Genomic DNA, 14,468 nt, shown 5'->3' with positions numbered 1-14,468 from the left:
GAAATGGAAACTAGGAGAGAAAAATAAGAAATTAAAGGATTAATCCAGGAGGTCCAATGTCTGATTAATAGAAGTCCCAGAAAGAGAAACAGAGAAGGAAAACAGGGAAACTATCAAATGAGTACAAACAATAGATTTTGTATAAGTGAATAACACATTTCCAGACTGAAAGAATTCCAAGAACAAATTTTAGAAAGAAAGGAAAAGAAAACCCAAGCCAAAGCATTTTGAGAGTACTAGGGATAAAGACAAGACCCTGAAATCTTCTGCAGAGAAAAACAAGTGACATACAAAGGACCCAGAATCAGAAGGTTATGGGGCTTTTCAGTAACAATCCTGGAGTTAATGGAGCTATGTGTGGGAGATTAATGGTGTCACAAATTATTTGATATTCCTTCTATTGAGAAGGGAAGTCTAATTCCCTCCTCTTGAATCTGAGCTGGCCTTAGTGACTTGCTTGATCAACAGAATGCGGCAGAAATGCAGCATTCAGAAGCTTTGCAGCTTACACCTGGGCCTCTTGGGCCACTTTGCTCTAGGAACCTGGAGATACTTTGTTAGAAGTTCAACTACCCTGAGGCCGCCATGTTATAAGGAAGCCCAAGCTAACCACGTTAAGAGGCCTGTGCGTTGAGGGAGAGCAAGATGTCCAGCCAGTCCCCACTGTCCAACCGCTAATCTTTCACATAATCCCAGCTGAGGCCCCAGACACCATGGAACAGAGTTGAGCAATTCCTGCTATGCCCTATCCAAACTCTTATCCTATAGAATCAGGAAATGAGATTTACACCTCTGGCTAGGGTGAAGGGATGAACTTATGATACCATGTAGAAAACTAAGCAAGCAACCGGGTGCGGTGGCCCATGCCCGTAATCCCAGCACTTTGGGAGGCCGAGGTGGGCGGATCACAAGGTCAGGAGATCGAGACATCCTGGCTAATACAGTGAAACCCTATCTCCATTAAAAAATACAAAAAAATAGCCAGGCGCGGTGGCTCACGCCTGTAATCCCAGCACTTTGGGAGACTGAGGGGGGTGGATCACCTGAGGTCAGGAGTTTGAGACCAGCCTGACCAACATGGAGAAACCCCGTCTCTACTAAAAATAGAAAAAATTAGCTGGGCGTGGTGGCACATGCCTGTAATCCCAGCTACCTGGGAGGCTGAGGCAGGAGAATTCCTTGAACCTGGGAGGCGGAGGTTGCAGTGGGCCGAGATCGCACCATTGCACTCCAGCCTGGGCAACAAGAGGGAAACTCCATCTCAAAAAAAAAAAAAATTAGCCGGGCATGGTGGCGGGCGCCTGTAGTCCCAGCTACTAGGGAGGCTGAGGCAGGAGAATGGTGTGAACCCGGGAGACGGAGCTTGCAGTGAGCCGAGATGGCGCCACTGCACTCCAGCCTGGGCAACAGAGTGAGACTCCGTCTCAAAAAAAAAAAAAAAAAAAAGAAAAGAAAACTAAGCAAGCAAAACCAGTGACCATGCAGGAAAGGAAGGCTGTACTAGAAGGAGCCCAGGAACATCATACACCAGTGGCTCAGGGGGGCCCGTTCCTATGGTCGATGGACTACAACCTTACCGTGCGCGCTGGGGAAGCGTGATGGGCTGTAAGATAATAAAATCCTCATCTTTCACTTTAAGAAATTAACAGATAGGCCAGGCTCGGTGGCTGACACCTGCAATCCCAGCACTTTGGGAGGCCGAGGCGGGTGGATCACGAGGTCTGGAGTTTGAGACCAGCCTGGCTAACATGGCAAAACCCCGTCTCTACTAAAAATACAAATATTAGCCGGGCATGGTGGCGGGCTCCTGTAACCCCAGCTATTTGAGACGCTGAGGCAGGAAAATCGCTTGAACCTGGAAGGCAGATGTTGCAGTGAGCCAAGATCGCACCACTGCACTCTAGCCTGGGCAACACAGCAAGACTCCATTTCAAAATAAAAAAAAAAAAAAGAAAGAAAGAAAAAGAAATCAACAGATAATGACTTAGCCCAGGAGGTCGAGGTTGCAGTGAGCAGAGATTTCGTCACTGCACTCCAGCCTGGGCGACAGAGCAAGACCCTATCTCAAAAAAAAAAAAAAAAATCTAAGAAGGTAATAATAAAAAAGAAATAAACAGATAATGTCTTAAAAATTATGAGGCCAGGCACAGTGGCTCATGCCTATAATCCCAGCACTTTGGGAGGCCAAGGCAGATGGATCACTTGAGCTCAGGAGTTTGAGACCAGCCTGACCTACATGGCAAAAACCCATCTCTGCAAAAAATACAAAAATTAGGCCAGCATAGTGGCACATGCCTGTAGTCCCAGCTACTTGGGAGGCTGAGGTGGGAGGATCACTCGAGCCCAGGAGCTTGAGGCTGCAGTGAGCCATGAGCACACCACTGCACTCCAGCCTGGGTGACAGAGTGAGATCCTGTCTCAAAAAAAGAAAAAAAGCAAAACGACAAAATATTATTAAATAACAGGCCAGGCACAGTGGTGCACGCCTGTGGTCCTGTGGTCCTAGCTACTCATGAGGCTGAGGTGGGAGAACTGCTTGAGCCCGGGAGTTTGAGGCTGCAGGGAGCCAAGACCTTCCCACTGCACTCCAGCCTTGGGCAACAGAGCAAGAATCCATTGCTAAAAGAAAAAAAAAAGAGAGAGAGAGAGAAAGAAGGAAGGAAGGAAGAGAGGAAGGGAGGAAGGGAGGGAGGGAGCGGGGAAGGGGAGGGAGGGGAGGGGGCCAAAGGAGGTGAAAGTAGTTGCTTCTAGAGAGTGGATACTGGGGATGCGGGGTGTGGGTCAGGAAAAGGTCGGCTTTTGTTATAAACCTTGTAGTATCATTTGATATTTTTGTTTGTTTGTTTTAAGGCTAGTCAAGTGAAGCAGTTTGAGTGGAGAAGGAAGAAAGCAATCTAACCTGTTGTGATAAATTAGTTGTAAACACCACTGCACTTGGACCAGCCTGTTTAGGTGTTTTTTGTTTGTTTGTTTGTTTGTTTTTTGAGACGGAGTCTCGCTCTGTCGCCCAGGCTGGAGTGCAGTGGCGGGATCTAGGCTCACTGCAAGCTCCGCCTCCCGGGTTGATGCCATTCTCCTGCCTCAGCCTCCCAAGTAGCTGGGACTACAGGTGCCTGCCACCACACCCGGCTAATTTTTGTATTTTTAGTAGAGACGGGGTTTCACCATGTTAGCCGGGATGGTCTCGATCTCCTGACCTTGTGATCCGCCCGCCTCGGCCTCCCAAAGTGCTGGGATTACAGGCGTGAGCCACCGCGCCCGGCCTGTTTAGGTGTTTCTTGAGACAAGGTCTTGCTCTGTCACCCATTCTGGAGTGCAATGGTGCTATCCTGGCTCAGGGCAGCCTCAGACTCCTGGGCTCAAACGATCCTCCCATCTCGGCCTCCTAAAGTGATGAGATTACAGGTGTGAGCCACCGTGACTGGCCTATTTGATATTTTTAAAAATTAAATGCCCATATTGCTGTGATAAGGTGAGCACTGTTATGCGGGAGTCCCAAGTAGCACAAACAATATGAGAGATGGCCTGGGCCAGGGAAGAACCAGGTGTATTCCAGGAGTTCAAAGAAGGTCCCTGTGGCTGGGTTGCAGGGAGAGAGGTGGGGAATCATGGGAGGGAGGCAGGTTCAGAAATTTGGCAGGGCCAGAGCATGCTCTACCCTATGAGACACAGGAAGGATGTTTCATTTTATTCTAAGAAAAACAAAACAGGTCATTTCAGAGGGGGATTTTTTGTTTGTTTTGAGATGGAGTCTCACTCTGTCTCCCAGGCTGGAGGGCAGTGGGGCGATCTCAGCTCACTGCAACCTCTGCCTCCCGGGTTCAACTGGTCTGCTGCCTCAGCCTCCCAAAGATTACAGGCGTGAGCCACCACACCTAGCTAATTTTTGTATTTTTAGTAGAGACGGGGTTTTGCCATGTTGGCCAGGCTGGTCTCGAACTCCTGACCTCAGGTGATCCACCCACCTCGGCCTCCCAAAGTGCTGGGATTAAAGGCGTGAGCACCCACTGCACTTGGCCCATTTCAGAGTTTTAAGCAGGGGAGTGGCAGGGAGTAATTTCCTCTTAAGACCTTTCTGGCTGCTGTGTGTCGCCGGGCTGAACTGGGGGCAGCAGGGCTGGAGAGGAGGCAAGAGCAGGGCTGTAGTTTGGAGATAGAATATTTGGGATTCATAGAATTTCATCTTCACAGCAACTCATTTTGCAGATGAGCAAATGGGCTCTTGCTGGGAGTGTTCCGCTGAGGCCCTCACAGCTGAAAGTGAGTGGGATTCACAGCCACTCTCCGAGCCCAAGGCCCTCGCCTCTCCCTGAGGCAGGGAGAAGGAGGCAGCCCTCCCGTGGCCCCAGGGCCCCAGCAAGAGGAGAAAACCCCAGTTCAGGTGTGGACCCCAAAGCTTCAAAATGTTTGCCCTGTTGACCTACTCATCCAACTAACATAGAATAAGAAGCTCTTTTTGCAGAAAGTTGTTGACCGTGAGTGATTATTTATAATCATGGGAAGCTGGAAGTGACCGTAACATGAAACACAGGCAATGATGAAGAAAGATGTGGACAAGCCCTGGGTGGGATGTTCGGCAACCGTTAAACATTACAGCAATGAATAGCAAGAGACCCGTGGAGGAAGCACCTCCTGCCTCTCAGAACTTGAGCCGGGCACTACGTAATGCTCACAAAATCCCTTCGAGGCTGGGTGTGGTGGCTCACACCTGTAATCCCAGCACTTTGGGAGGCCAAGGCGGGCAGATCACTTGAGGTCACAAGTTCAAGACCAGCTTGGCCAACATGGTGAAACCCCGTCTCTACTAAAAATACAATAATTAGCTGGGTGTGGTGGCACGTGCCTGTAATCCTCAGGAGGCTGAGGCAGGAGAATGGTGTGAACCCGGGAGGTGGAGGCTGCAGTGAGCCGAGATCGTGCCACTGCACTCCAGCCTGGGAGACAGAGCGAGACACTGTCTCCAAAACAAAACAAAACAAAAACAAAAACAAAAAACCTTTCTAGATTGGTACCATTTTACCCACTTTACAGATGGGGAAAACAAAGCTCAGAGAGGTGAAGAGCCTGGCTTGAGTTTACAGAGCCAAGGAGCAGCAGAGCTTAGCTGGGCAGTTCACTGCCCTTCTCTAAGCGTTCCCTCCCCTGTGAGAATAATAACCCCCGGGTGGGCAGCGGGGAATGAGTGGGAATAAGAATGTGCCACCTCAGCGCCTGGCACACAATAGGCGCTCAGCAAGTGCAAACCTTCTTCCTTCTGTGGGGTTGTCCTCACCTTATGGCTGCTCCTCCCACTGCCATCACCATGGAAACAGCTTCCTCCCTCCCTGGTGACCATCCACGCTCCCCAGGGTCTGAGACTGCTTGCAGAGGTCAGAGCTAAATGGGCAGGGCCAGGGCTGTGTGTGGAGGAGCCCTGGGGCTGTTTCTGATGCTACCTTCCATGTGACTCTAGCCAGGGGAACCTTGGGAAGTTGCTGTGGAAAATGCTGGCTTGCCAAGAACCCCGGAGATGACAGCTGGGGACAGCCCACATGCTGAACGGCAGGGCTGCACTCAGCCAGACTGATAAATACAGATGTGCCCCACCGCTCATGGAAATTAGTAAGTTGTCAGTCCTCAGAACCCCCAGCAGTGCTGAGCCACAGTCCTCAGTGAGACAGGGACAGTGATGTGGGTACAGCTACACCCTGGAGAGTGACATCATAGCGCTGGAGTCAAGGGCAGGAGTGAGGTGGTCATGGAGGCAGGGTCCAATATCAGGATAGGGATCCCTCGGGGGTAGGGGTGGCACTGGTGGTGGTAAGTAGGGATGGACATACTGATGATGTGTGTGCTGATGAAGGTGGAGACGCAGGTGGCGGTGGTGGAGGTGACAGTTGGGGGAGGGAGATGGTGGTGGTGGCGGGGGGCTGGCGGTGAAGATGCAGGTGAGCTGGGCATTAGCGGTACTGCTAGACTGCAGGTGTCCACTGTGTAAGGAACAGCCAGGGGCTGGATGCCTCCAGCCCAGGCATCCCTCTGAGGCTGTAATCTGGGACCTACCTCCCTCATCACTTTTCTCTCTCATGTTCTGTCCTTCAGAAATGAGTCAACTGCCATGGGGCAATTAGTCACTAGATATGCAGCCAGCAGGTATCAAGATGGATTCATCATCATTACAAAGTTCCCCTGGGTCCAGCCTGCAGGACAGGAGATTCCTGCCCTCAGGGTCCCTCCTCCCAGTCCCAGAGGAAAATGGGAACTGGCAAGGAAGGGCCGTGTGCCGAGGCTAGCACTTTGCCCCCATTACCATTTAGTCCTCAGCAAACTGAGGTCCAAGAGGGGAAAGGGCGCGGCCCAGCCAGTAATGGGACCAGAACCCAAGCCAGGCCTGTGCCTTCTCTCTTTTCTAGGCTCCTGGGTTTTCCTTCTTGAGCTGCCCGATTTTCCCACAGGTCATGCTGAGCCCACAGACATGTGATGTTGAGAGAGAACAGCCCGAACCAGGACCTTCACCCAGTCCCCGAGGCGCCTCCCTCTACAGCCCCTTCCCCATACACGCCACGCTTCTCCCTCATGGAAGTGTCTCCCAACTCCCCCCTCCCCATCTCACAGGGCAGGATGGAGGGCCTCAAGAAGCCTGTGGACCCTCACTCAGAGCAACAGCGACGCCCCTTTGCATTTGTGTGATGCACACACAGTCTCTCCCCTGCATGTGGGCCCAGCCATCTCCCTGGAAGGAAGAGCTGGATTCATCAATCCCCTTTATGCACACAGGCATGAGTGCAGGAGGCCAGGGTTCCTGCCCAGCAGCTCCAAGGCTGTCAGAGGCAGAGCGGGGGTGCCACCCTGTCTGCCTCCCAGGCCAGTGCTCTTTCTTGCCTCATCCCTGCCTCGCCTGCCTCCTGCTCTGCTGGGGTTGGCCCCGGGTTTCTCGCAGTCCTGCCTCCTCGTGATCATGATGGGGCTGGCGTTCTACAGTCCAGAGCATCTGCCTCTGGATTCAGTCACTTGGGGAAAAAGCACAGTGTCTGTGTGGGCCGGGGAAGGCGCAATAACGGCCTGCCCCAATGCTAAGCCTTCCCCATGATAGGTCACTCCCAGGCTCAAATCTCCTCCATGGCTCCCACTGGCTGCAGGACACACTGCCTGCCCCTCAGCCTGACAGGCGAGGTCCTTGGAGGTCCTGGGTCTTGCTTTTTCCACACAAGCTGCTCTCTCCCACTCCTGAGGTCCAGTGGTGTTGAATGCTCCTGTTCTCGGTCCACACCCTGCATTTTCCTTCCTCCTTCATTTGCCTAAACCATTCCCTCTGCCCAGAATGTCCTTCTTTGCCTTCTGCCTACGTGCAAATCCTCTCCATTCTGTAAGGCCCAGGTCAGCTGTGGAGCTGTGTTCAGGCAGTTGGTGGTCCCCACTCTGGGCTCCTAATTTCCTGGTACCCCAGCAAGGGGCAGGAGCAAGGCACAAATGGAAAACGAGTGAACGGAGTTGCCCCTGGGCTGGGACTTGCGGACAGGCACCCGCTTCTCCCTGCTGGGGCAGCCTCAGGCCAACGCATGGGTGTGAAACAAGGTCCCAGTCACTGCACAACCGCACCCCCGGGCTGTTTTCTCTGTTTGCTCCTTTTAAAAATGGGAGCTATTAACCAGGCGCGGTAACTCACGCCTGTAATCCCAGCACTTTGGCGGGCCGAGGCGGGCAGATTACGGGGTCAGGAGATCGAGACCATCCTGGCTAAAATGGTGAAACCCCGTCTCTACTAAAAGTTCCAAAAAAAAAAAAAAATATTAGCCAGGCGTGGTGGCGGGCGCCTGTAGTCCCAGCTACTTGGAAGGCTGAGGCAGGAGAATGGCGTGAACCCGGTAAGCGGAGCTTGCAGTGAACCGAGATCCCGCCACTGCACTCCAGCTTGGGTGACAGAGCGAGACTCTGTCTCAAAAAAAAAAAAAAAAAAAAAAAAGAGAACTATTGGCTAGGTGTGGTGGCAGTCCAGGCCAATACCAACAGTTCTCATTTTTTAAAGGAGCAAACACAGTCCAGCACTTCGGGAGGCTAGAGTGGGAGGATCACTTGAGCCCAGAAGGTTGAGGCTGCAGTGAGCCGAGATCGTGCCACTGCACGCCAGCCTGGGCGACAGAGCAAGACCTTGTCTCAAAAAATAAAAATAAAATAAAGTAATTTAAAATGGGGACTATCTATATTCCAGAAATTACTGCTTCCTTGTTCTCAAGCCCTCCGGCCACTGCTGTTGTTTCCCTGCTCTCAAAAAAAATGCCTGGACCAGCCTGACCAACATGGTGAAACCCTGTCTCTACTAAAAATACAAAAATTAGCCAGGCATGGTGGCACACACCTGTAATCCCAGCTATTCGGGAGGCTGAGGCAGGAGAATCACTTGAACCAAGGAGGCGGAGATTGTGGTGAACTGAGATCGCACCACTGCACTGGAGCCTGGGCGACAAGCAAGACTCCATCTCACAAAAAAAAAATTAGCCAGGCGTGGTGGCATGCACCTGTAATCCTAGCTAGTCAGGAGGCTGAGGAAGGAGAATCGTTTGAACCAGGGAGGCACAGGTTGCAGTGAGCCGAGATAGCACCTTGCACTCCAGCCTGGGCAACAGAGTGAGAATCCGTCTCAAAAAGAAAGTGCTTAGGGAAGGACCAAAAAGGACACAGAGGAGAATCAGGGAGACTCTGGCCCCCACACCATGAGATGTGTAGTCTCCAGGAATCCTCACTGGTCCCACCTGGCCCAGGAGGTGCCAGCTCTTCAGCCTTGGCTGAGAGGAGGCTTCAGCCGCATCTCAGAGCAGTCCACGGCGCCAAGATTTTCTAGAATTTGGAACCACTGGGAGTGAGGATACCCGGACTGCCCAGGGCCTCCAGGAGGGTCAGGGTGGGGAGGTGGGTCCTCCTTCAGTGTGGGGAGCCCCCGGGGTGCACTCAGCCACGATGCTACAGAGCTCCCCCAGCACCACCACCGCTACACGGCCAGCTCGCCATGCACTTTCACTTCTGCTTTGTCATTTACTTCTCACAGCTGTTCCCAAGCAGGAATTATCCTATCCTATTATTCCAAGGAAACCGAGGCTCATAGATGCCCAGAGATGGGTGAGCCAGGGGCAGCAGGTTAGACCCAGGCTGCCTCCAAATCCAGAGGCCCCTGGGCAAGCCTTGGTCTGGGCTCCGTTGATCCAGGAGGCCGTGCCTGCACCCACAGAGCAGACTCCAGCCGAGCCTGGGTGCCCGGAGCAAGGATGTGGGACCTGAGCACCCAGCCCCCCGCCACGGGCCCTCCCAGTGCCCGTGGCCCAGGCCACCTGGCCCAGCAGACACATACAGACTCAAACAGCCCTGGGTTCAGATGGCAGCATTTCACATATTTGTTGTGCAACCCCAGGCAAGCCCTCTCCCCTCTCCAGGCCTCAGTTTCCCCTGCTGAGAAGCAGAGTGAGGATAAAAATCAAGGGGTCTACACACGGGCCATGACCTGCTTCCATCAGTGGGACCTCGGTGCTCACTGGGACCCTGCCTTGTGCCTGGTGCCCAACCCAGCACAGGCCTGCCTGAGTGATGCAGCGTGGCCCCGACTCTCAGCTGGGTCCCCACCTCCTCTACTAGGGCAGAGAGATGTGCAGGGCCCGGACTGGGCAGAGCTGGGGCCAGACTGGGTCAGTCCCTGCCTGACACTTCCTAGCACTGGCTGAGGTGGCACTGGGCTCGGTCATAGGCCACGTGCCCACCTTTGCCTCAGGGCTTTTCAGGACCTTTCTGGAACTCTTCTCATCCCCATTTGATAAATGAGGAAATGGAGGCCCAGAAGAGTTAAGTAGCCCACCAAGGTCAGGGTGGAGCTGGGATGTGAACCGAGCAGCTGGGGTAAGAGCCCAGGTCAGCTTCCCCGTCCTCAACCCCTGAGCATCCTATGAAGGGGCCAGGCCAGTTACCTCGTTTCCCTGGGGTGCCTGCCTCCCTTCCATCCTGTGAAGAATCATCCCATGAGGACTTGGATGGGAAGGGGGCCATCAGCCCCCAGGGAAGGAGGTATTATTGTCCCATGTTTACCAAAGAAACAGGCCTCACAGCAGGCTGGGACCTGACCCGGCTCTGCCCCATCTAGCGTGCGACTTCCCCTGTCCAGCTTCAGGGGAGACTTTTAAAGACCCCCAAGCTTGCCTTGGCTCTAGGGATCCCCCCAATCCCCACATATCTCTGGCCCAGAGACCCCCGATGAACTGGATAGTCCCTACCTGTGTCCCCTTCGCCACGGAGGCGGCAGGCAGGCGCCGGACAGGCGCCGGCGCACAGGTGGGCACCCTCTATGGCCTGCAGCTATGTGGCCAGCAGACTTTGGCACCATCTCCACCTCCACCGAGCAATCATTAACCCTGCCAGAGACCACACCTCCCAGGAGGGGGCTGACTCCTAATGAGGTAGAGTACAGCTGGGGGCCCCGGACAGGAGGAAGGGACCAAGGCGCCAGAGCTCCTGGTGCTCCTGGGGCTGGAGGCCCACACCACAGGAGAAGGGGCCTGACCGACCCTGAGCCCAGAGGACCTGGGAACAAGGCCCAACCCTGGGGCAGGCTGGAGGCGGGGACGGTGACAGTCAGAAGGTGATGCCAGAGCCCCCGTCCCCTCCCTGCTACGAGTATTCAGTGACAGGGCATCTGTGGACAAGTGGGGGATTAAGTCAGGAGAGGGAAGTGGTAAAACAGCGTAACAATCAAACACTGCGTGGCCAGACCAGCCCCTGTGAGGTTCTCGTGGAGGACTGGGGGCTAGCTGAGCCTGGACAACCCACTTTCGAGCTTGTTGACACTGATCTCACCCCGCATTGAGACCCTCAAAAGGCATCTGCCCGTCCCCAGGGGCTTCATCCACTCCCAAGTTGCCTTTTTTTTTTTAATTATTTATTTATTTTTGAGTCAGAGTCTTGCTCTGTCACCCAGGCTGGAGTGCAGTGGCACAATCTCGGCTCACTGCAACCTCTGCTTCCCGGGTTCAAGCAATTCTCCTACCTCAGCCTCTTGAGTAACTGGGATTACAGGCATGGGCCTCCACACCTGGCTAATTTTTTTTTGTATTTTTAGTAGAAACAGGGTTTCACCATGTTGGCCAGGCTGGTCTTGAACTCCTAACCTCAGGCGATCCGCCTGCCTCGGCCTTCCAAAATGCTGGGATTATACGGATGAGCCACGGAGCCCGGCCCCCAGGCTGGCTTTAAGCACTGCCTGATGTGGTGGCCTCCCGAAGGGGCTCAGCTACAAGTCCTCCTTATCCTCACTTTGGCCGAGCCATCACAGTTGACACAGAAAGGGGACCCGGGGCACAACTTTCTTAAGGCACACCATTGAGTCGTCACCATTGGGTGGCCCTCTTCTTGTGGGCAGAGGACATGTCTAATTCACAATAGATATATAGTCATGCACCATATATCTGTGTTTTGGTCAACAACGAACCACACATATAATAGCGGTCCCATAAGAGTATAATATCACATTTCACGGCACCCTTTCTGTGTTTACATGCACAAATACTTACCACTGAGTTACAGTTGCCTGCAGCGTGCGGTACAGTCCCAGGCTGCATAGGTTAGCAGCCCAGGAGCACAGGCGGTGGTACAGAGCCTAGGTGTGTAGTAGGTGGTACCGCCTAGGTTTGTGTAAGTCACTGTATGATGTTCACACAATGACGAAATTGCCTGATGACACATTTCCCAGAAGGTGTCCCCGTTGTTAAGGGTTGTGTGACTGTATATCAGGCAGTTGCTATAGTCAGGCATTTTAATAGTTTGCTTCCCAACTCTCCAAATGTAAAACATATTAACAAAATTTATATGCCACCAGCATAAAAAGGAGAAGAAACCCAGATGAAGGGAAGTCAAGTGAGAAAAATAAGGGTAATCTACGCCTGAATTGAGGCCATAAAATACTTGTCTTGAGCTGGGGGCACTGGTGTGCACCTGTAGTCCCAGCTACTTGGGAGGCTGCAGCAGTAGGATGGCTTGAGGCCAGGATTTCTGTGCTGTAGTGCACTATGCTGATGGGGTGTCCACACTAAATTCAGCACTAATATGGTGAATCCCAAGGAGCAGAGGACCACTGGGTTGCCTCAGAAAGGGTGAACCAGCCCAGGTCAGAAACAGAGCAGGTCAAAATTCAGGTGCTGATCAGTAGTGAGACTGTGCCTATGAATAGCTACTGCACTCCAGCCTAGACAACATAACAAGAGCTTCTCTCTCAAAAAATAAACAAATTATATATATATATATATATATATATATATATATATATATATATATATATTTGCCTTCAAGTTCTGGGTAATTGTAGAGATGGGTCATGAATCAGGTTCTGAGCTTCCCCGCAGGCAAAGCAAAAAGGGAACTGAGATCCATTGAGTCCAGCATCCATCCATTTTAAAACATTTGCATAGGCTGGACATGGTGGCTCGCGCCTGTAATCCCAGCACTTTGGGAGGCTGAGGTGGGTGGATCACCAGGTCAAGAATTCGAGACCAGCCTGGCCAAAATGGTAAAACCTTGTCTCTACTAAAAATACAAAAAATAGCTGTGCACGGTGGCAGGTGCCTGTAATCTCAGCTACTCAGGAGGCTGAGGCAGGAGATTCACTTGAACCCGGGAGGCAGAGGTTGCAGTGAGCCAAGATTGTCCCACTGCACTCTAGCCTGGGTGACAGAGCAAGACGCCATCTCAAAAAAAAAAAAAAAAAGACCAAAAAGACCACTTTGCATATAGCCAGGCTCTGGGAGCTATGATGCAGTTCTGAGTTTTGATACCCAAGAGGCTTTTCCTCTTTTTGAGAAGTGTTTCTGAGGAAAGGATGCTGCAGACACTGGGTAGCACTCGATGCGACTATTACAATGCAGGGGTTAAGAGACCAGAGACCAGGCTCCTCTGGGGTCAGACTGCTGGGTTCAATTTTTTTTTTTTTTTTTTTTTTTTTGAGTACCATGTTGGCCAGGCTGGTTTCAAACTCCTGACCTCAGGTGACCCACCCATGTCGGCCTCCCAAAGTACTAGGATTACAGGTGTGAGCCGCCGTGCCCAGCCACAATTTCTAATTTCATTTTATTTTTATTATTATTTTTATCTACTGTATATTCACGATGGGTTCAATTTTGGCAGGGCAAGTTACATAACCTCTCTAAGACTATTTCCTTATCTGTAAGTTGCAGGTAATACATGATGCCTACCTGGGCAGGTGATGGTGAGGATGTAATGAAGTCACCCATTTGAAGTCCTGAGCACAGTGACCAACACAATAAGGTCTCAATGAATGTTAGTTTTCATGGTGGCATGGTGGTGACTATTGCATTACTATTACTAATATCACCTCATTTAATCCTGCCAATAACTCCAGGGATGATTTTTTTCCCCATTACAGATGGGAAAATAGACCTTAGACAGATTAGATCACCACCCGAGATTACAGAAAGTGGCAGAACCGAGATATGAGCATATCTGTGCAACAATTCTTGCCCCTGACTTTCCTGCCACAGCCGTCAGATTCCTCTCTGAAGGAAGTAGGCACTAGTCATCGCTGGTGGCTTAACTGGTAAGAAGAGAGGCAGGTGACCCCACCCAAGGCTCCAGGCTCCCCGCTCTGCCTCAGACCATGGGAGTCAGCCTGGTCGCTCTGCTGTGCCCCAAATAGGGCAGACCCCAACCCAAACCCCTGCCCCCCCTCCCTGCCCTTACGGCTGAGGCCGACAGCTCTGAGTCACTGCTCTGGTTGACAGAGGTGTGTCCTGGCCTGCCCAGACCTTTGGACCCATCACGATGAGGCACGTGTGGCCACATGGTGCCCTGCCCATCTCGAGGGGCACCATCCACCTGCCACAAGGCAGCCTGGGAAGCACACAGGGATCTGGGCTGTGACGATCCAGGTCCAGGTCTAGGTCCAGGGTTGGCTTCATGGAGCAGCAGGCAGCCAGGCAGAGTGGGACTAAGAGCCCAGGATATGGACTCAGGTGACCTGGGTCCTAATCCCCACCACCACTTACCTGCTGGGGGCTTGGGCAAGGTACACCATCTCCCACACTATTGGTGTCCTTGTCTAAAATGGGCCTAATGCAGACTCCACCTCATAGGCCTGTTCTAAGGAGTAATGATGTAATGCATGACAGCACTTAGCACAGAGTAAGTAATGGGGTGATGTGCACGAGGCGACAGTTTAGATACACATCAGGGTTCCTTCACAGCCACTGTCTGAAGTGTGTGCCTTAAAATTTTTTTTAATCAGAAAAACTTCTCGGCCGAGCGCGGTGGCTCACGCCTGTAATCCCAGCACTTTTGGGACACTGAGGCAGGCAGATCACTTCAGGCCAGGAGTCCAAGACCAGCCTGGCCAACATGGTGAAACATAGAACATGGTGAAACCCCATCTCTACTAAAAATACAAAACTTAGCCCAGCGTGGTGGCGTGCACCTGTAGTGCCAGCTGCTCAGGAGGCTGAGGCACA

This window comes from Gorilla gorilla, chromosome 4 (assembly GCF_029281585.2).
Source record: "Gorilla gorilla gorilla isolate KB3781 chromosome 4, NHGRI_mGorGor1-v2.1_pri, whole genome shotgun sequence".
Taxonomy (NCBI): domain Eukaryota; kingdom Metazoa; phylum Chordata; class Mammalia; order Primates; family Hominidae; genus Gorilla; species Gorilla gorilla.
Note: the sequence above shows the minus strand (reverse complement) of the source record.